Source organism: Brachycentrus maculatus, unplaced genomic scaffold, assembly GCF_059751285.1.
Source record: "Brachycentrus maculatus isolate JH-2025_06_01 unplaced genomic scaffold, ASM5975128v1 h1tg000503l, whole genome shotgun sequence".
Taxonomy (NCBI): Eukaryota; Metazoa; Arthropoda; class Insecta; order Trichoptera; family Brachycentridae; genus Brachycentrus; species Brachycentrus maculatus.
In genome coordinates, this window is record NW_028281249.1 from 451701 (window position 1) to 478709 (window position 27009).

Here is a 27009-nt window from a genome sequence, read left to right on the forward strand (position 1 = left end):
GTCACTCCGAACGAGTCACGAATGCCAAATATAAATAATTTACAATACATACATGTACACACACGCACACACACACACAAATATATTTATACATATGTACATATATATATATATATATATATATATATATATATATATATATATATATATATATATATATATATATATATATATATATATATATATATATATATATATATATATATATATATATATATATATATATATATATATATATATATATATATATATATATATATATATATATATATATATATATTATATATATATATATATATATATATATATATATATATTTATATATATATATATATATATATATATATATATATAATATTTATATATATATATATATATATATATATATATATATATATATATATATATATATATATATATATATACATATATATATATATATATATATATATATATATATATATATATATATATATATATATATATATATATATGTACATATGTATAAATATGCTGGGAACAAAGTGAATGGTGCGCTGAAATCAGTTATAACAAATAAAAACCTATCAGCGGAAGCTAAACTGGCAGTGCACAACGGAGTCCTGGTTCCAACTCTAATGTATGGAAGTGAAACATGGAGTTGGCAAAAGAAGGATGAAAGTAGACTGAATGCAGTCGAAATGCGATCTCTCAGAAGAATGTGTGACAAAACGATGTATGATAGATGTGCGAATAGTGAAATAAGGAAGGAATGCAAAGCTGAGATAAGCATTATCGATAAAATTAAGAAAGGTGTGTTGAGATGGTTTGGACATGTAGAACGAATGAGTGAGGAAAGAACGGTAAAACAAATTTATGAGGCGAATGTTAGCGGGAAAAGAAGCAGAGGAAGACCGAGAAAAACATGGCACGATCAGGTATGCCAAATACTTGAAAGTGGTCAGGTTAGGAGTCGTAACAATCGGCGGGTATGTATGAGGAGATGCATGAACGTGGAAGAGGCGAAGAATGTTTGCAAGGACAGAGTGGTGTGGCGCTCTATTCTCTCTGCCTACCCCTGCGGGGAAGCGGCGTGATGGTTAGTTAAGTTAAATGTTAAGTTAAAAATATGCCGCTTTTGCTGGAAAAAAGTACATTTTCTGGGCATTCCGAAAACATGCACAACTGAAAATCGAAGATTTTTGATATACCATATGACGTTGTTGAAAGGAGTGAGCGATATATTAAACTCGTCCACTCATGATTAATATCAGTAAATCACAAATAACCAGTAAGCGATCGAAAATGTCCGAGAGTTTAAAAATAAAAAGATATTCGTAGGTAAGAGTTTATTTATGCTCCGAATCGACTCACATTTTTCTCGGAATTATTTATTTATTTCTGCCAACGAAACCCATTTTAGTTTTTTTTTAAATAATGTGATTTTTTTCGCGGCAAGAATGTACTGCCTATTATATTAAAAGTGACATTTATTTGACTTTCGCAGTCGTGAAAACCCCCTATATTATTTTAAATGTGGGAGAGGCGGTTAAGTTTTCAGTCAATTGATTTTAAATAAGAGTTGATGAGCTGTTAAATACGAGAATTGTACACATTTATTGGATGTCTTAAGTACTATATGCCATCGAGTTTTTAAATTACATTTCGCTTTAGTTTTTATAAATGAGCTGTTCATTAATTGAACTATTTGATCATAACTAACTAACCATCGCGCTGCTTCCCCGCAGGGAAAGGCAGAGAGAATAGAACGCGACACTACTCTGTTTTTGCAAACATTCTTAGCCACTTCCGCGTTCATGCATCTCCTCATACATTCTCGCCAACTGTTTCGACTCATAACCTGACCGGTTTCAAGTATTTGGCATACCTGATCGTGCCAAGTTTTTTTCGGTCTTCCTCTGCTTCTTTTTCCAATTACATTCGCCTCATAAATTTGTTTTACCGTTCTTTCCTCACTCATTCGTTCTACACGTCCAAACCATCTCAACACACCTTTCTTAATTTTATCGATAATGCTTATCTCAGCTTTGCATTCCTTCCTTATTTCACTATTCGAACATCTATCATACATCGTTTTGTCACACATTCTTCTGAGAGATCATTGCATCAACTATTTTAAAAACTTAATTAAATTAAAATAATAATTTATTTTTAACCAGTATTATTCTTAGTACTTTTATCTTAAAAGAGAAAACGATTTTTTCAGAAAAAGTATTAAAAATAAAGTGATTAAAACGAAGATTTAGTTTTATATTTTGTATATTAAAAGTATTGTTAACTTTGTGGTATGGTAAAATATCACTCTCCTTATCATTCATCGTTCACATTGTGTAATACTACTTAAATACACTAACGGATACAAAAAATTTACATGAAAATAAAACTGGTTTTCTTTAGATAATCAAGAAAAAATATTAAAAATAAGTAAAGCAATTCAAAAAGACTTATTAAAAATTAAAAAAACAAATTAAATATTGTAAAAATTCTCCTTATCAATCATCGTTCACTTTTTGTAAAACAACTTTAATAAACACTAATTCATGACTAACGGTTTCTCAATAATCATTCCATCGTCAGGTCATTAAAATAAAATAAAAATTATTAGGGTCTGAAATTGGTAAAAAAAATAAAATTTTGAATGAGAGAAAGAAAAACCATCTTACAATATTTTATTTTTGTACAAATGTCAGACCATAAAAATTAAATATTCTTTTAATGACCTGACGATGGAATGATTATTCCGAAACCGGCAGTCACAAATTAGTTGTTATTAAAGTGGTATTTTATATATCGTGAACGATGAATGATAAGAAGAGTTGTTTTATTATCACAACACAAAGTCAACAATGCTTTTAATATACAAAATACAATAAAATTTAACTTCAAGTCCGCTTTTAAAAATATTTTCATTGTGATTCCTTATATTCTCTCTCTCTCTCTCTCTCTTTCAAAGAATAATTAATAATTTTAGTTAATTATATATAAAAAAAAAAACAGATCATAACAGTTTCTCTTTAGTCTTCATTTGACCTGATGATGGAATGATTATTCGGAATCCGGTAGTCATTACCCGCTTAACCTACATGGTCCAAATTTTCACCGAAATGCACTGTAGCGGAAGAGCGGAAGAGCGGAAGAGACGAGCAGAGGATAAAGTAGAGTGGACACTGACCATGAAAGAAGCAAACTTACCATCGCAAAGATTATATATAACCCACGAAGAAGAATAAGGATAAATATCTGAAAGTTAAACTTTGCAAGATTATGGTTGCGTTCATTACTAAATCGAAGTATTATTAATGTTTACATAAAAATAGGAATGTGTGTATTTATGTGAGTAAGCCAATGTGTATTTCAAGCTAATAATTTGATCTTCGAGTCTATTTTAGACCCAAGGTCACTGCCCCATACGAATGGTGGCAATCAATTAAAGAAATATCTCACATCAAAGATTCGTCTACACATGAATTAATTTCATCAGTTTAAGAACTTTTAACTTTTCTTAGGGATTTCTAGTACACTATTTGTGTCGCCTACATTCAAAATCCGCCAGATCCTATTTTATTAGATTTTAAAATAAATAGTCAATCGGAATGTCAATTATGGGTTTTATTGTTAAAAAAATGTATGCACTTGAAAATTATGCTAAAAAATACTTAAAAACAGCGTTGTATTTCAAATTCCGATATATTCATGAAACTTGCCTTCTGACCCATATCGGCCAATCAGAGAGCGGGGATAGGTCAAAAATTAAGATGACGTCATTATCCGTTTGAATCTCGTGTTCTTTTTTTAAATACTGAATAACTTTTCAAAAAATTGTAACATTCTCTATTTTATAATATTTTATCTAAAGAGTGACAAATCTTTGAAACATAAAAGTTACCCGGAGAATTTTGAAATTTTTGTAAAATCGATTTAAATGGATCTGGAGGATTTTGAAAGAAGACGACACATATATAATATATCTAAAACGTCAAATGTTCGAAAGAGATAAATTACTGATTTTATTTTTATTTTTCAGTGCCAATTTTTCAGGAAATAAAGAATTTCGTATGATTATTTAACTTCATGTCAAATTCCTGAAACAGACAATATATATTTTTTTGTTTTAAATATTTGTCTTTACTGAACATTTAACGTGTTGGATTAACGATCCTTCACCTCTCACCTCATCTCATATATATGTACATACATATCGCTCACTCCTTTCAACAACGTCATATATCAAAAATCGTCAATTTTCAGTTGTGCATGTTTTCGGAATGCCCAGAAAATGTATTATATCCCAGCAAAAGCGGCATATTTTTAACTTAATATTTATCCGCTACAGGGCAGAAATTGTTGTTTTTGCATTTTGAAGAAAACGTATTGTTCAATATTTAAAAAAATATATATACTTAATATTTTTCAAATGGAGAAAAAACATTCAGGTTTTACCTAAAAAGATCTGTTGCACAGTTAAAAGTTCAATAAGTGGATTGATATTTATTTTTAATGCATTTTATTATTTTTTTAAACTTTAAAAACGATCTCCTGAAAAATCAAGTTTTTTTAAATATATAACGATGTTGAAAGGAGTGAGCGAAATGTATGTTTATATGAGAATCTAAATAACAACGTTTTATTGAAACTTACATAGAACTACAAGATCGAAAACACAGAAACAGATCAAACAAAACCTTACATCTAACCTGTCGGTTTGTGGTCCCGTGGTTAGTATCGCGGACTCTTGAGTCAGAGTTTCTCGGTTCGAACCCACTCTACCATAATTTGATACCTATTTCCTAATAATGAGCCGCTAAGGCTCACATAAACAGTTTGAAATCGAAGTATTTTTGTAAATAATAAAAACACTCTCTCTTTAAAAAAAAAACCTTTTGGTGAAATGAACTTTGATTACTATGCAATAAAGTTGTACAATCTGATTATATTATTCATAAAGTCATTAAAAAAGTAACTAGGCATAATAGAGCTATTCATAAATAGATAATAGAGGTGGGTAGATCTGAAATAGATCACAGCATTCAGCCATGTCGTATTTGATTGCGGGTTTTCCTTTTTTTAAGTCATAAACAAATTTCTTTCATATAGTACCATGGATTGTTACCTGAAGTGGAGGACTGATCACCTTTCCTTCATGTGTTCACAATCAAGATAACACTACATTTTTATGATGCAGTGCCTTATGCGCCTTTGGGTGCGAATGAGGATTGGAAGAAGAATAAAACACTCTTTTTATCATTCATCATTCACTTTGTGTAATACCTAGTAGTGATACACAATGTGAACGATGAATGATAAGGAGAGTGTTAATGTTTTTTGTATTCAAACCTGACAACATTTTGCCATAATAGGTGCAAAAGTTAAGTATGTGTTTATATATATATATATATGTGTGATAGTTATCACATATCGCTCACTCCTTTCAAGAACGTCATAAATAAAAAAAACTTGATTTTTCAGGAGAACGTTACAAATAAATATCAAGCCAATTATTCAAGTTTTTTCTGTGCAACAGATCTTTTGAGGTAAAACCTGAAGATTTTTTTTCCATTTGAAAAATATTTAGTATATTTAAAAAAAATAATCAAACAATACATTTTCTTCATAATGCAAAAACAACATTTTTTGCCCTGTAGCGGGTAAATATTAAGTTAAAAATATGCCTCTTTCGCTGGGATATAGTACATTTTCTGGGCATTCCGAAAACATGCACAACTGAAAATTGACGATTTTTGATTTATGACGTTCTTGAAAGGAGTGAGCGATATATATAAACACATCCTAAATTAATTTATAATTGGTTACTACGCGCAAGATGATATATAAATACATATGTTAGTAAAAAACATGTACTAAGAAGGTCGTTGCATTTCCTAAAATATGAGAAAATCTTCAACTACGAAGACCAATAAAAATTTTCAGAAAAAAAACATGAAAAATATTGAAGAGTTTCATAAAACTTTAACAATATATTTTGCACTATCAATATCGAATATCACATCAAATAAAACAATTTTATGGACCAATTAAGACGCTGATGTGCACATAAAATGTATTTCTTCATATTGCCAATCCGTACATAACTTTTAACTACCCCCTTTATTCTTAGAACAAAGGGTGAGTAAGTACCTACTTATTTCACAATTTGAACAATAAAATGCAATAAAAATAAAAGTTTTATGACGTCCATACTATGACGTATTGCTCTTTTCTCCATCATATCACTACTCAATACTGCATAAGGCAGGGTTGGCGAACCTTTTTGAGCCTGAGTGGCAAAAAAATCAATATAAAAATACTGATTTTTTTTAAATAAAAAAAGGAGAAATATTTGTGTTTTTATTATTTACAAAACTACTTCGATTTCATACTATTTCTGTGAGCCTATGGTAAGCGGCTCATTATTAGAAATAGGTATCAAACTGTGATAGAGTGGGTTCGAACCGAGAAACTCTGACTCAAGAGTCCGCGACACTTTCCACGGGACGACAACCCGACACATATATAATAATATGTCGCGTGCCACATGTCATAAAAATGTTTGTGTAACTTCAGATTTTTAATATAAACAAAGTATTAATAACTCAAGATTAATAATTAGTATTATAACTCCTGTAGTTGGAGATAATCCAGATTTTGTGAACAAGTATTTGGACACACTCAAAATGTTGTAAATAAATTATCTGGTCAAATTATAAGCTTAAATAATAAAAATGAAAATGTTTTTTTCTGGCGTTTCTCATGTGTGTGATTATAATCCAGGATTCGGACCTCACATACTAATATAAGAGTTTCTGCTTAGTAAAAAGCTTCTTTACATCTCACCAATAGATGTCTCTAGTGAAGTTCTAGTGATTCATGAACAAGGTTTCTAAATTGGTTCATATATATAGAACTTCCAAGAATTTGAGTAGTGTGGTTGTCAATAATGGGTAGAATTGGTGAATGTTACACGTGTGTAAAGTTATCACGTAAACCAGCCTATGACGGTCGTCAGCCCCGTAAATGCCCAGACTTTCATATTCTTCTTCATCTTTAATGAGATGTCCAAAAATAATATGAAAGTATTAATACATTGAAAAACAGTTAAGTACTCATTAATGGCAAAATAAAGGAAATCGACTTCAAAAAAATGTAGAATCCTTAAGTAAAACTTCATTATTATTGGGATTTTTGTTGTTGGATGCTAGACGCTATTTTTTACATCGGGTTCATAGCTGGTATCTTTTATTAGAATACAAGCAGTAGTACTTTTCGCCTGGAAGTCTATTTTTTTTTTACATTTCATAATCACGTGCCACATATGGCACGCGCGCCATAGGTTCGTCGTCCATGGCTTAGGGGATATGAAGGATACTATAGACGCATTGATATCGTGTTCATAAAATGCATGAAAGCTTAATAGTTATTGACGATAATCATACACATGATATAATATAAATACATTCTAAAATTACATGAGTTTTGTTATTAATAGTAGAACTAAGTAACTAACTAACTAACTAACCATCACACCGCTTCTCCGCAGGGGTAGGCAGTAGATTTTAAACCCTCATTTTCCATTTTAAAATCAAATTATAAAAATCTGCCTTTCAAATTCGAAACATAGTATATTTGATATTTCATCTCACCATAGATGTCTCGAGTGAAATTCTAGAGAATTCAAGTACTATGTTTTGAAATTGAACAATATATATCGAACTTCCAAGAATTTCAAAAGTGTGGTTGACAATCATGGGTAGAATTGGTGAAGGTTACACGTGTGCAAAGTGATCACTTAAACCACGGTCGTAAGCCGTGTAAATGCCCAGACTTCTATATTCTTCATCTATGTTGAGATGTCCAAAAAAATACATTCACACATGTCGGGTTGTGGTCCCGTGGTTAGTGTCGCGGAATCTTTAGTCAGAGTTTCTCGGTTCGAACCCACTCTACCACAATTTGATACCTATTTCTAATAATGAGTCGCTTAGGCTCACAAAAATAGTATTGTATGAAATTGAAATATTTTTTGACTTCTGATCAAAGATGAAGAAGAATATAGAAGTCTGGGCATTTACGGGGCTGACGACCGCCATAGGCTGGTTTAAGTGATCACTTTGCACACGTGTAACATATGATATAACATATAATGTAACATATAAAAATAATGAAAATAACTCCTGTAATTGGAGATGATCCAGATTTTGTGAACAAGTATTTGGAGACACTCAAAATGTTGAAATATTTGTGTAAATAATAAAAAAAAATATTTATCTTTTGAAAAAAATATATATATTTTATTTCCAGGTTTTCCTTGTTTTCCTGGCAGCCACTTTATTGAGATATACAAATAAATTTGTCCCATATAAAAGTTGTAAGTTAAACCATTATGCGCCTAATATATTGAAGCAATATAGACCAGAAACTTGGTTTGAGAAAAATATTACTTTCTTACTTTTCAAATTGAATTCCAATAACTGAAAGTGACAGATTTCTTGTTCACGGGCCAAGACCTTAAGGTGAGTTCCCACACGGCCAGTAAGCTAAATAGATAAAGTGATAGTAAGCGGTAGAGTTAAGTCGACATAGAGAGAAGATATGATATACAAATGCAGTTTTTTGTCGGAAGAAATGCAAAGAGTGAATTTTGAACGTGAAGTACTTAAAATTAAAAAAAAATGTTTTTAGTGGACTTTTAAAGTTTATTTACAACATTTGTCGTACGTGTCCACAAATCTGTGTTTTCTCTTCTTGGGAGTTATATTTACATCTTTTGACATATTACTTGACCATAGGCTGGTCATAAGTCCTGTAATACTTAGACCTCCTTATTCCTCTTCATCTTTGTTGAGATGTCCACATTTAGATGTTCTAGAGGTCCCGGGTTCGATTCCCAGGGGGCTTCAAATAAATATAAGTGATTATTTCACTCTAATATTTATTCAATATTACCCTGGACTGGTACCTGAAGCGGAAGGTTAATCACCTTTCCTTCGTCTGTTAACGATCAAGATAAGACTGTATTTATATAATGCAGTGCCCTTTGCACCATTGGGGTGCGGATAAGGGTTTGAATTGAATACTTTCTGAACTCATTCGATGCTCAAACCATCTCAGAACAGCTCTCTTAATTTTATTAAGTAAATAACTAGGTGTAGATAACGCTTATTAATGCCTATTATTTTTTTCCATATATCACCATTCGATCACCTATCATACAACGTTTTGCTGCACATTCATCTAAGAGATTAGATCGTTTTTAGACTGCATTCAGTCTAATTTCATCCTTCTTTTTATCCTTTTTAAGAGCTAATAATTACTTATTGAGCATTATATTAAATTCCAATGTCTTTGTTTTTTACTGTCAATCCACACATTCGTCATTCCGGAACATGAACTTATTTTATTTTTAAGATTTAGAGTATATTTCTTATGTTTTCTTGAATGTTTTCCGCAGATACTTTGTGGCACATTTTATAAACATTATAAAATTAAATAACTTAGTTATAACCACTTTTTTATTAATACAATTTAACCTTCCGGTTTAACAAGAACCTTGTCATCATCAGGGTTTATTTTAATTCAAAAACATTAAAATACTCTCACCAAAAAACTTCCACACACTCCGTAAAAATCCTAAATGTTATTTTTATTATTCATTGCATAGCAACCCCAAATAACAATTAATGGAATCACCCAAAAAACAGTATGAAGCTGCGCACGCATACGTAAAGTGGAGAACACACAGAAAAACCTACTGTGCAGAAATTTTAGGGACAGAAATTGGAAAAACATAAAAAATGCAATGAATAGTAAAAATAACATTTAGAATGTTTACGGATAGTGTGGAAGCTTTTTGGTGAGAGAATTTTAATGTTTTTAATGTTTTTGAATTAAAATAAACCCTGATGATGTCAAGGTTCTTGTCGAAACCGGTAGGTTAAATTGTATTAATAAAAAAGTGGTTATAACAAAATTATTTAATTTTATAAATATTTCTTATGCACTGGATAGCGAAGTGAGCAGAGCCCTTAACGATTTTCTTGAAAAGTATCAGTGGCTAATATGACGCAGTCACCAATCACACTTCAAGAGGGGTGTATTATTTATGTCAGCGCGTAGGGGCGAGTAGCTGGCGGCTACCCCATCTTACGTGTTTTACGGCAGCCATTCGGAAAGTGTTCACGACGTTAGATACCAACGTTACGATGCGTCATAAATCCAAAATCCGCCACCTAAATTATACTCGAATTGTACTTTAGCTCTGTCAAACAAATCAATAATAAACACAAGCTCATATTAGAGGAAAACCTTGTGATCGGAAGGTTTCCAAAGCCGTACTAAAATTTTACTTTAGCTCTGTCAGACGAATCAATAAAAAATACAAGCTCTTATTAGTGGAAGACCTTCTAATCTTGGGAAAGGGCTTCCAACGTCAGACGCTTCACTATGTGCATAAAAATATGAAAATATAAATTTACATCACATGATACATGAAATTTTGCCTCCTAAATTATACTCGAATTGTTCTTTAGCTCTGTCAAACAAATCAATAATAAATACAAGCACTTATTAGTGGAAGACCTTGTGATCGGAAGGTTTCTAACGCCATAGTCGAATTGTACTTTGGCTATGTAAAACAAATCAATAATAAACACAAGCTCTTATTAGAGGAAGACCTTCTAATCTTGGGAAAGGGCTTCCAACGTCGGACGCCTCACTATCTGTATAAAAATATGAAAATGTAAATTTACATCTCAAGATACATGAAATCTTGCCACCTAAATTATACTCGAATTGTTCTTTAGCTCTGTCAAATAAATCCACAATAAACACAAGCTCTTATTAGAGGAAGACCTCCTAACCTCGGAATGAGGCTTCCAACGTCGGACGCTTCACTATCTGTATAAATATATACTCGTAAAAATGTAAATTTACATCTTAAGAGATATGAATCCTTGCCACCTAAAGTAAACTCGAATTAATTAAGTATACTCGAATTGTACTTTAGCTCTGTCAAACAAATCAATTAAAAACACAAGCTCTTATTAGTGGAAGACCTTGTGATCGGAAGGTTTCCAACGCCGTGCTCGAATCGTACTTTAGCTATGTAAAACAAATCACTGATAAACACAAGCTCTTATTAGTGGAAGACCTTGTGGTCGGAAGGTTTCCAACGCCATACTCGGATTGTACTTTAGCTCTGTCAAACAAATCAATAATAAACTCAAGGTCTTATTAGAGGAAGAGCTTGTGATCGGAAGGTTTCTAACGCCATACTCGAATTGTACTTTAGCTATGTAAAACAACTCAATACTAAACACAAGCTCTTATTAGGGGAAGACCTTGTGATCGGAAGGTTTCTAACGCCATACTCGAATTGTACTTTAGCTATGTCAAACACATCAATAATAAACACAAGCTTTTATTAGTGGAAGGCCTTTGTAAGGCTTCCAACGTCACTATCTATATAAATACACAAAAAAATAAATTTACATCTCAAGATAGATGAAGAATAATATGGAAGTCAGGGCATTTACAGGTCTTACAATCGTCAAGCTTGGTTAAGTGATCACTTTACACACGTGTAACATTTACCAATTCTACCCATGATTGACAACCACATGACTCAAAATTTTGAAACTTCTACATATACTGATCAAACTCGTAGCACAGTATGCGCAAGAACACAATAACCATCGATGGTGGGATGAAGAAAGCTTTTATGAAGCAGAAACTCTTTCCTTTTGTACGTGAGGTGCGAATCCTAGATTATATTCATATGCTTAAGAAACGCTTAAATGTATGATTTTCAATTTATTTTTAGCTTATAATTTGACCAGTTAATTTACTTTTAAACATTTTGAGTGCGTCCAAATACTTGCTTACAAATCTAGGTTATCTCCATTAGACAATTAATTTACCCAGATTTGTGAATAAGTATATAGGACATACTCAAAATATTTTTAAAAGGACATACTCAAAATGTTATAAATTTATACTGTTTCATTTTCGTTAAATACTACCCAAGAGTGCTTCATTATGATTGAATTGTAATTATTTATTATTATTTACTATGTTCAGTTTTTTTTTCATGTATAAAAAATATTCTTTTTTTTATTAGTTGTTTTATATCTTATATTTTTTTAATATCCGTAAAGATGTTGTGGTTTCTAGTTGAATACCACTTTAATTTATCAGAAGGGAAGCAAGATGAAAGCGGATTACTTTTAACACAAATTTATTCAGTTCTATAAAATTACAATCAAGAAAATACTTAAGAATAATCGCGTGATTCTAATATGAGAACAGTTGAAATACGTGTCGATCTGAGGACGGGCGGCGGCGAAGTGTAACGGGCTCGTTTCCGTTCGTTGCGGGCTTCGTGTAGGGTGTTCGTTATTTCACTCGATTTGGGTTGCCATGGTAGAGTGGGTTGCCACAATGTTATTATAATATGTTGGGTATGTATGAGGAGACGCATGAACGTGGAAGAGGCGAAGAATGTTTGCAAGGACAGAGTGGTGTGGCTCTCTATTCTCTCTGCCTACCCCTACGGGGAAGCGGCGTGATGGTTAGTTAGTTAGTTTTTTTATGTTATTATAATATTTTAATTTATAAATATTTATATATTATGAGAGACATATTTTGTTTTTTTTTTTTGTAAATAATTATGTGAACTATATGACTGCTGTTCCGTCGTTCCATCGTTCCGTTGAAACAAAGGCAAAATAAAGGAATAATCTTTAGTTAATTTTATAAATTTTATTTAATGGTCAGCACGCTCGGCTACCGTTCTGGAGGTCCCGGGTTCGATTCCCAGGGGGGGTCAAATAAATATAAGTGATTCTTTCACTCTAATATTTATTCAATAGTACCCTGGACTGGTACCTGAAGCGGAGGGCTGATCACCTTTCCTTCGTGTGTTAACGATCAAGATAACACTGCGTTTATATGACGCAGTGCCCTATGCACCATTGGGGTGCGGATAAGGGTTTGAATTGAATAATTTTATGAAAATTGTAAAATGTTTGTAGTCATAATTTTTCTCGCTTTTTTGTGTGTTAGGTTAAAATAGTTGAAAACAATAAAAAATGTATACAAAAAGAACTCCACCGACAAGACACACAAGGTGGCTTGGTTGGTAAATATTTTTTAAATGGTGATTTAAATAAATGTCTACAATTTATGTTAATAAATAAATAATAAAAAAATATAAATAAAAATATTTTTCACTGCCAGTGTCCTTTAATTTTAAAAGTACATAATAAGTTTAACTGTCCACATTTTAATATGATTTAATTTATGGAGATGTAGTACCTACTTTATTTCATATTTTCTTCGTGTCAGTTAATTATTGTTACTGTTTTTTTTCTCTCTCTCTATCTCGGCTAATATCCTTCATTTATTATTTTTACAGTGTGTAGTTTGGTAGAGCCAAAATCACTCGTAAACAGGAGGTTTAAAATAAATAAGAATACTGTTTAATGCACCAAACATACTTATACTTAAACATGATTGTAAAAGTCACATTTCTTACAAATAATTACTCTTTTTTTCTTTTTTTTCGTATGTAAGTTCTGTGATCTGAAGCTTAAAATCGTGAAAGTAAAGAATATAAATGTATACCAAGGTAGCGGCATTGTTGCGATTAAAAATACAGAAGAAATATTTCGGATATGACAAAAAAAGAACTGAGAAATGTAATAAATATATATTTGAGATAAAAGTGAGTGAAATGTGGTGGGCGTGCGGAAAAATAACAAAGTCTTAAAGGGGTCAATGTCGCGTGCCGGAACAAGTAATTCTCAAAAAGAAAATATGTTTATATATATATATATATATATATATATATATATATATATATATATATATATATATATATATATATATATATATATATATATATATATATATATATATATATATTTATATATGTATATATATATATATATATATATATATATATATATATATATATATATATATATACATATATATATATATATATATATATATATATATATATATATATATATATATATATATATATATATATATATATATATATATATATATATATATATATATATATATATATATAAATGTTACAGGAAAAGTAGATTTTCTAATTTTCCAGGAGTTGACTCTGCCTAGGTAAAGTCGATTCTTACCGTTTTTTATCCGTAAAAGTTGCTTAAAAGCGAAAAGTGATGAATTTTGATCATCATTTACTAATTAGGATTATGTTGAGATGTTAAAATGTAAACACGACTAGTTTCAATAGCATATGTAGATATCCGAACTTGTCGTGTTTACATAAATAACTAAAAAAATGGTATTATTGTATACATGTCTTTAATTTTTATATTTAAATCATCACGTCAGTGTGCAAAATTAATACCGAATCAATAATAAATATGATCAATATTTCTATTTAAAATAATATTTAAAAATGTGACTATTTTCTAAGCAAAAGTTTATAAAATCCGTCTCTGTATTTTGTATGTTCAGTTACCTAATATGGATCTTCTGAAACCTGGTGTGATTCCATTATACGATTATACTAAGCACATGTATCATTAGTTGCTCTCGACGTATTATAACGTCAAATTGATATTGAATCGATTCAATAACGCTGGATAACTTAGAATACCTTTACAAAGAAAATGCTATTCGTCTGTAAGTACGCTACTGACACTGATTACTATCGGTAATATTCTACTTCAATAACTTTATAATTATAACGTTTAATGAAAAAAACAGTAACTGATATAAAACTTCTAAGTATAAACGTACATAAATTCAAGAATGATTTATATTCTGTATTGGTCTGGGTGTTTGTAATGTATTTTTAACATTTACCTTCCCTATCCTTACTATCCTACCTGCAGACAAGCCTCTAATAGAGGCTTTGCGGGTTATTCCTACAACTAACTAACTAACTAACCATCACGCCGCTTCCCCGCAGGGGTAGGCAGAGAGAATAGAACGCCACACCACTCTGTCTTTGCAAACATTCTTCGCCTCTTCCACGTTCATGCATCTCCTCATACATACCCGCCGATTGTTACGACTCCTAACCTGACCACTTTCAAGTATTTGGCATACCTGATCGTGCCATGTTTTTGTCTGCTATTCCTATAAATATATATATATATATATATATATATATATATATATATATATATATATATATATATATATATATATACATATATATATATATATATATATATATATATATATATATATATATATATATATATATATATATATATATATATATATATATATATATATATATATATATATACAAATATACCTTTTAAGAGATAATTGTCTGATAATTACGAGCTCATTAGAAACACATCGGACTTACTATAAAGACCTGCTAACTTGTGCAATTTATGGTGAAGATTTCTGTAATTACTATAAGCACAACGATACCGTGTATTACATATGTATGTCATCGTCAACTCGTTTATGGGACAACACCATATACATTTTAAATTACATTGATTGTTGTACGAACAATTAAATTTGAACAACCTCATATAAAATTTCAAAGTTATTTTGAAGCTTTGTATTTGAGAAATAAAAAATATAGATTTATATTATCCACTGACACTTCGTGATGGAATTGCATTTTTAATACATTATTAGATTAAAACCAATATTTCTAGCTTTTCCACTTTATTTTTATTTGACCAGCGACAGGGTTTCGTCGTTACCGACATCATCAGACTGGTCGTCGTTACCGACATCATCAGACCAGTCTGATGATGTCGGTAACGACGAAACCCGGTCGCTGGTCAAATAAAAATAAAGCGGAAAAGCTAAAAATATTGGTTTTAATCTAATAATATATTAAAAAATATAGGTTTTCAATAGAACGTTCATAGAGAAACGTTCATGGGTTTATTTATTTATTCATTTTTCATGTGGTTTTTTGTTGTTTCACATAAATATTTCGAACATTTTGAGTGTGTTCAAATACTTGTTCACAACTATGGATTATCTCCAATTACAGGAGTTATTTTGCATATTATTTTTTGACATCTCATCAAAGATGATTTGATTGGTTCATATAAATAGAGCTTCCAAGAATTTGAGTAGTGTAGTTGTCAATAATGGGTAGAATTGGTGAATGTTACACGTGTGTAAAGTGATCACTTAAACCAGCCTATGACGGTCGTCAGCCCCGTAAATCCCAGACTTCCATATTCTTCTTCATCCATGATGAGATGTCAAAAAATAATATAAAACATCATTCTTATGATTCATCATTCCCTTTGTGGAATCTCACTTAATAACCTTACTTCATGACTACGGGTTTCGGAATAACCGTTCCAGCATCACGTCTAAGTTGACTTGAGTTTATTATCGATAAAATTAAGAACATATGGTTTAGGCAAGTGAATCGAATGAGTCAAGAAAGAAAGTTTTTAAAAAATGATAATGTGGTTGGTAAAAGAAGCAGAGGTGGACCGATGAAATCTTGACATGATCAAGTTTGTCAAATACTTGAAAATGATCAGGTCATGACTCGGAATAATCGGCGGGTATGTATGAGGAGAAGCATGGATATGGAAGAGGCGAAGAATGTTTGGGAAGATAGATTAGTGTGGCGTTCTATTCTCTCTGCCTACCCCTGCGGAAAGGAAAAACTATATAGAAAGTTTAATGTTTATATGTATTTTTTTAATGGGAATCGCATTTATTATTTACCTTGCTTATTATGCACAAGGTTTATAGATTATTAAAGAAAGCACTTGTTTTATACCACTTGAGTTTTTATTAAAGACTACATGTTTCAGAAGTTAAACTTCCATCATTCACGTCTGTATAATAACATACATGTAGGTATGTATAGTTATTATACAGACCTGAATGATGGAAGTTTAACTTCCGAAACATGTAGTCTTTAATAAAACTCAAGTGGTAAAAAACAAGTGTTTTCTTTAATCATTGTAACATGTCTTACCACAAAGTTAATGCCGAAACAATAAATAAAATGTAGGTTTATAGATCATAGTAAATTTTGTATTTGAATATGTGTTGGGAACAGGAGGGATAATCTAGTGTGGGCCAATCAGGAACTTGTCAGCATTTGCTCATTGCTGGAAGGAAACCACGTTGCACTCCTCAGGAGAAGGCGGACTGTTGACTGTCGTCAGCAGACCTTCCGTTCCACTAGAAGAGGGTTCGGCATTTTGTGTCCTAGCTTGTTTTATGGTACCAATGTCCTTCACTATTCTTAATCGTCAATTTTTTATCATATTTTATCATTAGATGTAAATTAAACACATAAATAAAAGTATCATATTTTCGGAAGTCAGTGGTTAATCCCGAAATAGAAACTGACTTGGAAAAAACAAACAGGTCATAAATAATTTTATGTCCTTTGTATGGAAACACATATCGATTTTATCTTTCGTATTCCATTTTTTGCGACAGTTTAAAAATATATTTTTCTTATTCGTATACAGGTTTTTCACAGCAAATTGGACGATTAACAAAAAAAGTTGAACTCTATTTTTTACTTTATAAAAAAAGTTCGGTTAATAAATTATTTATAATTATAATTTGTATTATTACCTGGATAATAAGGTGATTGAGAAAAATTAACTGAGAGAGAGAGAGAGAGAGAAATTCTTTATCCGCACCCCAAAGGTGCATAGGGCGCTGCGTCATATAAACGCAGTGTTATCTTGATCTTTTACACATGAAGGAAAGGTGATCAGCCCTCCGCTTCAGGTACCAGTCCAGGGTAATATTGAATAAATATTACAGCGTAAAAATCATTTATATTTATTTGACCCCCCCTGGGAATCGAACCCGGTTCCTCCAAAACGGTACATTTTGAAGAAAATGTATTGTTAAATTATTTTTAATGGAGAAAAAACCTTCCGGTTTTACCTAAAAAGATCTATTGCTCCGTAAAAAGTTCAATAAGTGGCTTGATATTTATTTTTAATACTTTTTATTATATTTTTAAACTTTAAAAACGATCTCCTGAAAAATCAGGTTTTTTGATATATGACGTTGTTGAAAAGAGTGAGCGATTTATCACAATGTAAATAACACCCAAGAAGGGTGAAAAGCCATCAAAAAAAGAAGAAGAAGAAGAAGATCACAATGTTAACAAAATATATATAAACCACTAAATAACTCCAAACAATCGAAATATAATGTGAAAAATAATCGATACTGTGTTTTAAAATAAGGTATTATATCATATCATATGTATGTATATGAATCAATTGATAAGAAATCTAATTAATTGTTTGTTTTAATTCATACTCTTGTTTATAATAAAAACTAAACTATTTAAATACTAAAATAATAAAAAAACTTAAATTTAAACCAATTTTTTTGAACAATAGATTTGTGGTATTTGCTCAATAAAATTTAAATAAAAAATTAAAGATATTTTTAACGATGCGACTGACGAACCGATTGAGAAAAATAATGAATTTAAAAAAAATATATCCTGTTTCAAAATATGCTTTTATATCACATCATTTTTTTTCTTGTACATACTTAAATGTTTAAAATAAAGAAAATATTTAAGGAACTTTTTTTGAGATTTTTTGGGAACAAAAGACAAGCACTCTAAATAAAATTTAAATAAAAAATGAAAGATATTTTTTAACGATGCGACTGACGAACCGATTGAGAAAAATAATGAATAAAAAAAAAATATCCTGTTTCAAAATATGCTTTTATTTCACATCATTTTTTTTCTTGTACATACTTAAATGTTAAAAATAAAGAAAATATTTAAGGAACTTTTTTTGTGATTTTTTCAGAACAAAAGACAAGCACTCTAAATAAAATTTAAATAAAAAATGAAATATATTTTTTAACGATGCGACTGACGAACCGATTGAGAAAAATAATGAATTTTAAAAAAATATCCTGTTTCAAAATATGCTTTATATCACATTATTTTTTTTTCTTGTACATACTTAAATGTTAAAAATATTTAAGGAACTTTTTTTGAGATTTTTTGGGAACAAAAGACAAGCACTCTAAATACACATGTAACGTAAAGTTTGTTACGTAAAATATACATAAAGGAAATACAAGAAAAACGTTTGGAACGGTTTTATTACATCCTTTGGAACTCTTATTATTTCAACTTTACGATTTACGCAATATTGGGTAATAAAAGTTACAAGAAAAGTATTTTTGCGCTTACCAATACATTATCACTCGTTTCACCAAAAGACATGTCCAAATAAACAATAAAAAACTATTTAAACAATAATATGTAAGTTTTTTCCACTTTTTAACTAATTTTCAGCACTTTTTATCAACTTTTTAGCGATCAGTTTACTGAAAACACGATATTTCAACTATTTTAGTCACTTTATTATTGTTGTATAATTTGTTTATATCAAATAAAGTCACGAAAGTTTGAAAAAGTCGTGTAAAAATTACGATATTCCCGACGGAACATTTTCAGAAGATTTCAGACGCGACCTCCCGGGACAAGCGTTTGTGCCATACTGAAGAACAGACGCGGTATGAAAATGTATATATTAGAGTGATGCGTTACCGGCCGGTTGAAATGAAAGAAAATTGCGTCTGATAAAAAAAAAACATTTTCATCAAAAGTTCTTATAGGAATGAAGGATTTATCAAAGGAAGGTCTGTCCCTTTTTTCTCAAGCGTGATTACTGTAAAACAAGCTACTACCTTTGTATACCATTTTCTTGTACTTGCAGTATCACGCATTTGTGACAATAAAATTGCCGCTTTTAATCATTTGTATTACTAACAAGTATTTTAAAAGTAATTAGTTCTTATAAATAAAGTACGAACTGGTTTTATTTAATTCAAATTTTTATCTAAAGTAGATAAATTTATATTTTCGTACGGGTAATTACGTTTTTGCAGTATTGCATTTGTCGATTTGGGTAGACGCTTGACTCTTTACTGACATTCAACATGCATTGTAAAAATGTTCGTATGAAAAAAATGTCAATAAATTATCAGGTTTGTATAATGAATAAAGTAGATTTCATTTTTATTGAAGTCCTTAGAAGCTTGAGTCAGCAGTAGGCACTTTGATGGTTAGAGCGCTACGTGCAGCGCAGTCAAGGGATAACTGGAGAAGAGTCATTGCTTCCACAAGGGTCACAACCCTCAGGAATGAGGAATAAGATGGGGAAGAAGAAATAGAAGCTTTGCCAGGCTGAGTCAACAGTTGAACAAGTGTGGTCGATCTACCTTGAGGATCAGTATAATTGCCATCTCGGTGAATATCCTAGAGCAGTGCTCCGCAACCGGTGTGCCGTGAGCCGGATACAGGTGTGCTGTTATCAAATTCAATGTGTTTGACATTTTACAATTTCCCATTATGTATTTAATACACGATGACAAATTATTTTACATAATATTGTCTGTTTTTCAAAATGAAGGATATAATAATTCTCTCTCTTCTAGTGGTACGGAAGACCTGTTAACGACAGTCAACAGTCCGCCTTTTCCTGAGGAGTTTTTCGTAGTTTGCTCCCAGCAATGAGCAAATTCTGAGATGGTCCTGATTGGCCCACACAAGATAATGTTTTTGAATGGATCATTATCAGACAGGAGGATTATCTAATTTAACATACTCAACCTATAAAGGATTGTATTAGACTCGTTTTGTGTTTATAACAGCCGATTTAATCAATAATTTAATTTATCATTTTCTCGTGGAAAAATTTCCTTCGTAAATACGTTGTATTCGTAAGTTGGCAAAAATTTACGTCACAGAAACGATGGACTTATTTTGATATTGGTAACATTGCTAAATTACTGGCAGCTCTATTTGTTGATGTCTATGGTCCACCCTCCCACCCTCCCCCCTCCACTCATATTTGTATACCAAAAATGGTAGTGTAGTGGTAAACAAACAATCCACTCTACTACTATTACAGCTCTATAAACCAAAGACAATAAACCGTATGACGTCATAAAACGTTAGATGACGGAAATTCGATGACGTATGCGAACGCACGTTTTTCCTTTTATTCAAAAATCTAAAGTTTAAACCTTAATATCTCCCTGAGTTCTCTACAGATATCAATAATAATGTTTTCGATAGTCTTGTTATTTTTTTAATTAATTTATTAGCCAATAAACCAACATCGTGACAGAAATTTAATATGGAGATCTGTTTTTTAAAAGCTTAAACTAGTATGGTCGTGAAATATTTCACCAAAACGTTACATTTCCATTATAAACGATTTTTAATCATCAGGAATTCAAGCTTATAAATTTGTTACGTTTTGGTGCGATTTAATGATTTCATATTCGTTTAATCACCTTTCCTTCGTGTATTTAACGATCTAGATAATAATGCTTCTGCAAGATGCAGTGCCCTATGCACCATTGGGTGCGAATAAGGGTTGAAAGGAGAAGGAGAATAGTATTACTGTATTTTTGCTCAAAGTATGCGACACCTGAATACTTATCTCATCTTGTAAAAGCAACGTTTTACAAAAAGAAATGGACACCTGTGGAGGTTCTCTCCAAAACGTTACATTTCCATTTTAAATGATTGCAATATGATATAAACGAAGTAATTGGGAATTCTAGCCAATAAAATTGTTACGTTTTGGGGCGATTTAATGATTTCATATTGCCAACATTTTGAGTGTGTCCAAATAAAAAAAAATGTTGTAAATAAATTATCTGGTCAAATTATAAGCTTAAATAATAAAAATGAAAATTGTATTTTCTGGCGTTTCTCATGTGTGTGATTATAATGTAGGATTCGGACCTCACATACTAATATAAGAGTTTCTGCTTAGTAAAAAGCTTCTTTACATCTCACCAATAGATGTCTCTAGTGAAGTTCTAGTGATTCAGGAACAGGGTTTCTGAATTGGTTCATATATATAGAACTTCCAAGAATTTGAGAAGTGTGGTTGTCAATAATGGGTAGAATTGGTGAATGTTACACGTGTGTAAAGTGATCACTTAAACCAGCCTATGACGGTCGTCAGCCCCGTAAATGCCCAGACTTCCATATTCTTCTTCATCTTTGATGAGATGTCAAAAAATAATATGTTTTCATATTGGTTTAACACAGGATTGGTCACGTTTTGTCGCAACTTTAATTAAGATTTCGATAGAATACAGTAAGCAGAACAGGTTTGCATTTAAGGGATTTTGTGTGCAATATTGGAAATGTATTTTTTTGGCGAGGACCTCCACATTTGAGCTAACGTTATATGTTATTCGGGACAATACGGTAGGTTAAATGTGAATACATCTCGACCGCAAACTTTGGAAGACTTCTAAAGAAAACGTTATTTTAAAATACTCCTTTCGACTTCCGCGAACGGAGTATATTGTAATTCCCGTTTGCTAGAAACATTAGTTAATTTGTCATTTAGTGACGTCAGAACGGGTTCTCGCTACAAAATGTAATAATACCTACTACAATCGAGAATATGTGTTTTTTTCTTGCGAAATTAAATAGGTCAAGATTTTTAGTTACTGGACAGATATGAAAGACTTGATATATCGCTCACTCCTTTCAACAACGTCATATATCAAAAATCGTCAATTTTCAGTGGTGCATGTTTTCGGAATCCCCAGAAAATGTACTATATCCCAGCAAAAGCGGCATATTTTTAATTTAATATTTACCCGCTACAGGGCAGAAAGTGTTTTTTTTTTTGCATTTTGAAGAAATGGTATTGTTTAATTATTTTTTAAATATACTTAATATTTTTCAAATGGAGAAAAAACATTCAGGTTTTACCTAAAAAGATCTGTTGCGCGTAAAAAGTTCAATCAGCGGCTAGTAATTTATTTTTTATACATTATATTATATTTTTAAATTTTAAAAACGTTCTCCTGAAAAATCAAGTTTTTTGATTAATGACGTTCTTGAAAGAAGTGAGCAATATGTCATCTTTTTTTATTCATTTTTTTGGACAAATTATGTAGAGACGTTTTCGTCAGAAATTACCTCAAGGGCGCTCTACAATTCATGGTAATTTTATTATATTTAACGACATAACTAAATACTTATTCTTTACATCACACGTACACACACACATAAGTATATAGGGAACAACACTTGAGTGTGTCCAAACACTTGTTCACAAATCTGGATTATCTCTAATCAGGAGTTATTTTTTACGTAGATGAAGGAGAATTAAAAAGGTAAATAAAATATAGATGGAAATAAGTTCTTTTCTTCTTTAAATGATTTAAAATTTATTTTAGTTTATAATTTGACCAGTTAATTTATGTGTAAAGTGATCACTTAACTACGCCTATAAGTAATATGACTTCCATAATTTATTCATCTATGTTTAGATGTCTAAAAATAATTAAAAAAAGAACTCCTAATTGGAGATAATTCAGATTTTTGATCAAGTATTTATAGTAGCTTATAATTTGACTAGTCCATTTATTTACCACATTTTGAGTGTGTCCAAATACTTGTTCACAAAATCTGTTGTTGACAACCACACTACTCTAATTCTTGGAAGTTCTACATATATATATGAACCAATTTTGAAACATTATTCTTGAATCACTAGAACTTCACTAGAGACATCTATTGGTGAGATAAAATGAAGCTTTCTATTGAGATTTTGTGAACAAGTATATGGACACACTCAAAATGTTGTAAACAAATGCATTGTTTACTGAAAAATTAGCAAGTGTTTGATTTTCATTTTCAAACGAGTAAGAATAAATTAATTTAGATCGTAAACGCAGATCATAAAACAAGCACCCTTAAAATAATATAAAATCAGACCACATTAAATTAAAACTCTTTGAAAAGTAACGACTTCAAAAATAGAAATCCTTTGATTAATTTTTGGATATCAGTTTTTTGTATATTTTAAAAGATTTACGCTTTTATCACAAGATGTAAAATGCATAGATTTATTTATTATTCATATAAACAAAAGTGTTAATGATCGTTTGTTTAAAATCATAATTTTCCTAAAGTTATGCATAACGTGACCACTTATTTTTTTAACAACATTTTGAGTGTGTCCAAATACATGTTTACAAAATCTGGATTATCTCCAATTACAGGAGTTTAATATTATTTTTTGACATCTCATCAAAGATAAAGAAGAATATGGATGTCTGGGCATTTACGGGGCTGACGACCGTCATAGGCTGGTTTAAGTTATGCTTAACGTGACCACTTATTTTTTAACAACATTTTGAGTGTGTCCAAATACTTGTTCACGAAATCTGGATTACCTCCAATTACATGAGTTATTTTCATATTTTATTTTTTGACATCTCATCAAAGATGAAGAAGAATATGGAAGTCTGGGCATTTACGGGGCTGACGACCGTCATAGGCTGGTTAAAGTTATGCATAACATGACCACTTATTTTTGAACAACATTTTGAGTGTGTCCGTAAAATCTGGATTATCTCCAATTACAGGAGTTATTTTTATATTATTTTTTGACATCTCATCATAGAAGAATATGGAAGTCTGGGCATTTACGGGGCTGACGACCGTCATAGGCTGGTTTAAGTGATCACTTTACACACGTGTAACATTCACCAATTTAACCCATTATTGACAACCACACTACTCAAATTCTTGGAAGTTCTATATATATGAATCAATTTAGAAACCTTGTTCTTGAATCACTAGAACTTCGCTAGAGACATCTATTGGTGAGATGTAAAGAAGCTTTTTACTAAGCAAAAAGTCTTATATTATGGTTGTCAATTATGGGTAGAATAGGTGATTGTTACACGTGTGTAAAGTGATCACTTAAACCAGCCTATGACGGTCGTCAGCCCCGTAAATGCCCAGACTTCCATATTCTTCTTCATCTTTGATGAGACGTCAAAAAATAATATTTATTTTTATCCTCAAAACGGAACATCTACCAATTTTTACGTAAAAGTATGTTTATTCAAGAAAACACGTATTTTCCCTAGTTTTTATGTATTGATAAAAAGAAAAGGAATGTTGATAAAGAAAATACGAGGAATAAATAATATATCAAAATATGAAGAAAAAAAAGTGTTGTTCAGGCTATCTTAAAACGGAACGGGACGCATGGTCACTTTAGTTATGCACTGCTTGCTTTAAAAATTTTACACTACGTTGTTTTTTCATTGATTTCTCAACATAGATGAAGAAGAATAGGAAGTCTGGTATTCTACAGGGGTTAGAACTTGTCGTTAGTAGGATAAATTGATCACTTGTATATGTTGTAATATATATAACTAAATAACCATCACGCTTCTTCCACACGAGGGGATTCATGAATGTGGAAGAGACGAAGAATGTTTACAAAGAGAGAGTGGTATGGCATTCTAGTCTCTCTGCCTAGAGAGACTAGAATGCCATACCACTCTGTCTTTGTAAACATTATTCGCCTCTTCCACATTCATGAATCTCCTTATACACGTACGTTGATTATTCCGGGTCAGGACCCGGCTGGTTTCAAGTATTTGTCACACCTGATCGTGCCAAGTTTTCCTCGGTCCTTCTCTGCTGCATTTTCCAACTACAAACATTCGCCTCATAAATTTGTTTTACCGTTCTCTCCTCACTCATACGTTCCACGTGTCCAAACCATCTCAATACACCTTTCATAATTTCAAAGATAATGCTTATCAAAGCCTTGCATTCTGTCCTTATTTCACCATTCGAACATCTGTCATACATCGTTTCGTCGCACATCCGTCTGAGGGATCGCATTTCGACTGCATTCAATTAAATGACAGAGGTCAGCGCACTAGCAAAAAACTCCAAGTTAAATAAAAATAGCTTTGTTTTATATTATCATAATAGTCGAGAAATTTTGTTTTAGAATTTCCTTTGCCAATAAAAGGGGACGATGTAAAATCGACTATACAATGCATTTCAGTAGTAAAAAATACGAACGATTGAAGTACGATTAGCTGGTTCAGTAAAATCGCGAAGACTTTGATCTTTCTGCGCTAATGGCTGCTAAAATCTCGAGCCAATTAAATCATTTGTATTCCCAACACTAAAAATGAAAATCACGCTAAAATGCGGAAATTCCTGTACGTATAGCTGCTCATGGGTGTAGTTGAAAACTTATTTTTTAAGAGAAATATTTGTGTTTTTATTATTTACACTTCTTCTTCTTCTCCTTCTTTTTTAGGACTATGTTCTGTCACTCTCCGATCCACTCCTGGGAGGTGAAAGACCAGCTATCTCTCTTATATTTTAATGTATTTTATTATTTACACAAATATTTCAATTTCTATTTATTTATTTATTTATTTCAAAACATATTTCATACATAACTCATATATACATATAATATTCCCGATAAGTAATTTCTATTTCTCATTTTGGGACATGGGATTAAGGTTAACAAGACTAGAACACAAATAATAAAGTAACAAAAAATATATTTTTTTAACCAAAACTAATACTAATACATGGCAAAATATAAAAACAATAAACAGGTATAATAAATAGGCATAAGAAGCATATTTAATAGAAAAAATGAGAAACATATAAGATAAGAAGCATATTTAAGAATAAGAAAGCTCCTTTCAAGAACGTCATAAATAAAAAAACTTGATTTTTCAGGAGAACGTTTTTAAAGTTCAAACATAAAATACAATGTATTAAAAATAAATATCAAGCCACTTATTTAACTTTTTACTATGCAACAGATCTTTTTAGGTAAAACCTGAATATTTTTTCACCATTTGAAAAATATTTAGTATATTTAAAAAAAATAATTGAACAATACCTTTTCTTCAAAATGAAAAAATAACACTTTCTGCCCTGTAGCGGGTAAATATTAAGATAAAAATATGCCGCTTTTGCTGGGATATAGTACATTTTCTGGGCATTACGAAAACATGCACTACTCAAAATTGACGATTTTTGATTTATGACGTTCTTGAAAGGAGTGAGCGACATGAGAAAATATAAAAAACATAAGGTAAAAACAAAATAAGAAAATATGACTAATCACTACATATATATCTTTTCATAAAGTACCTTCTCAGATCATTTATTTTGGA

At 30.9% G+C, this 27009-nt stretch overlaps 1 protein-coding gene across 2 annotated transcripts in view; it reads right to left on the minus strand.

Annotated features, from left to right (window-relative positions):
* ETHR (ecdysis triggering hormone receptor) overlaps positions 1–19478 on the minus strand; it is a 204450-nt gene extending 184972 nt beyond the window's left edge. For both annotated transcript variants that reach the window (XM_088272499.1, XM_088272498.1), the window contains exon 1: positions 19196–19478. The gene's annotated coding sequence lies outside the window, so the exon portion shown is untranslated. The remainder of the gene's footprint in view (positions 1–19195) is intronic.
* Between the last annotated feature and the right edge of the window lie 7531 nt (positions 19479–27009).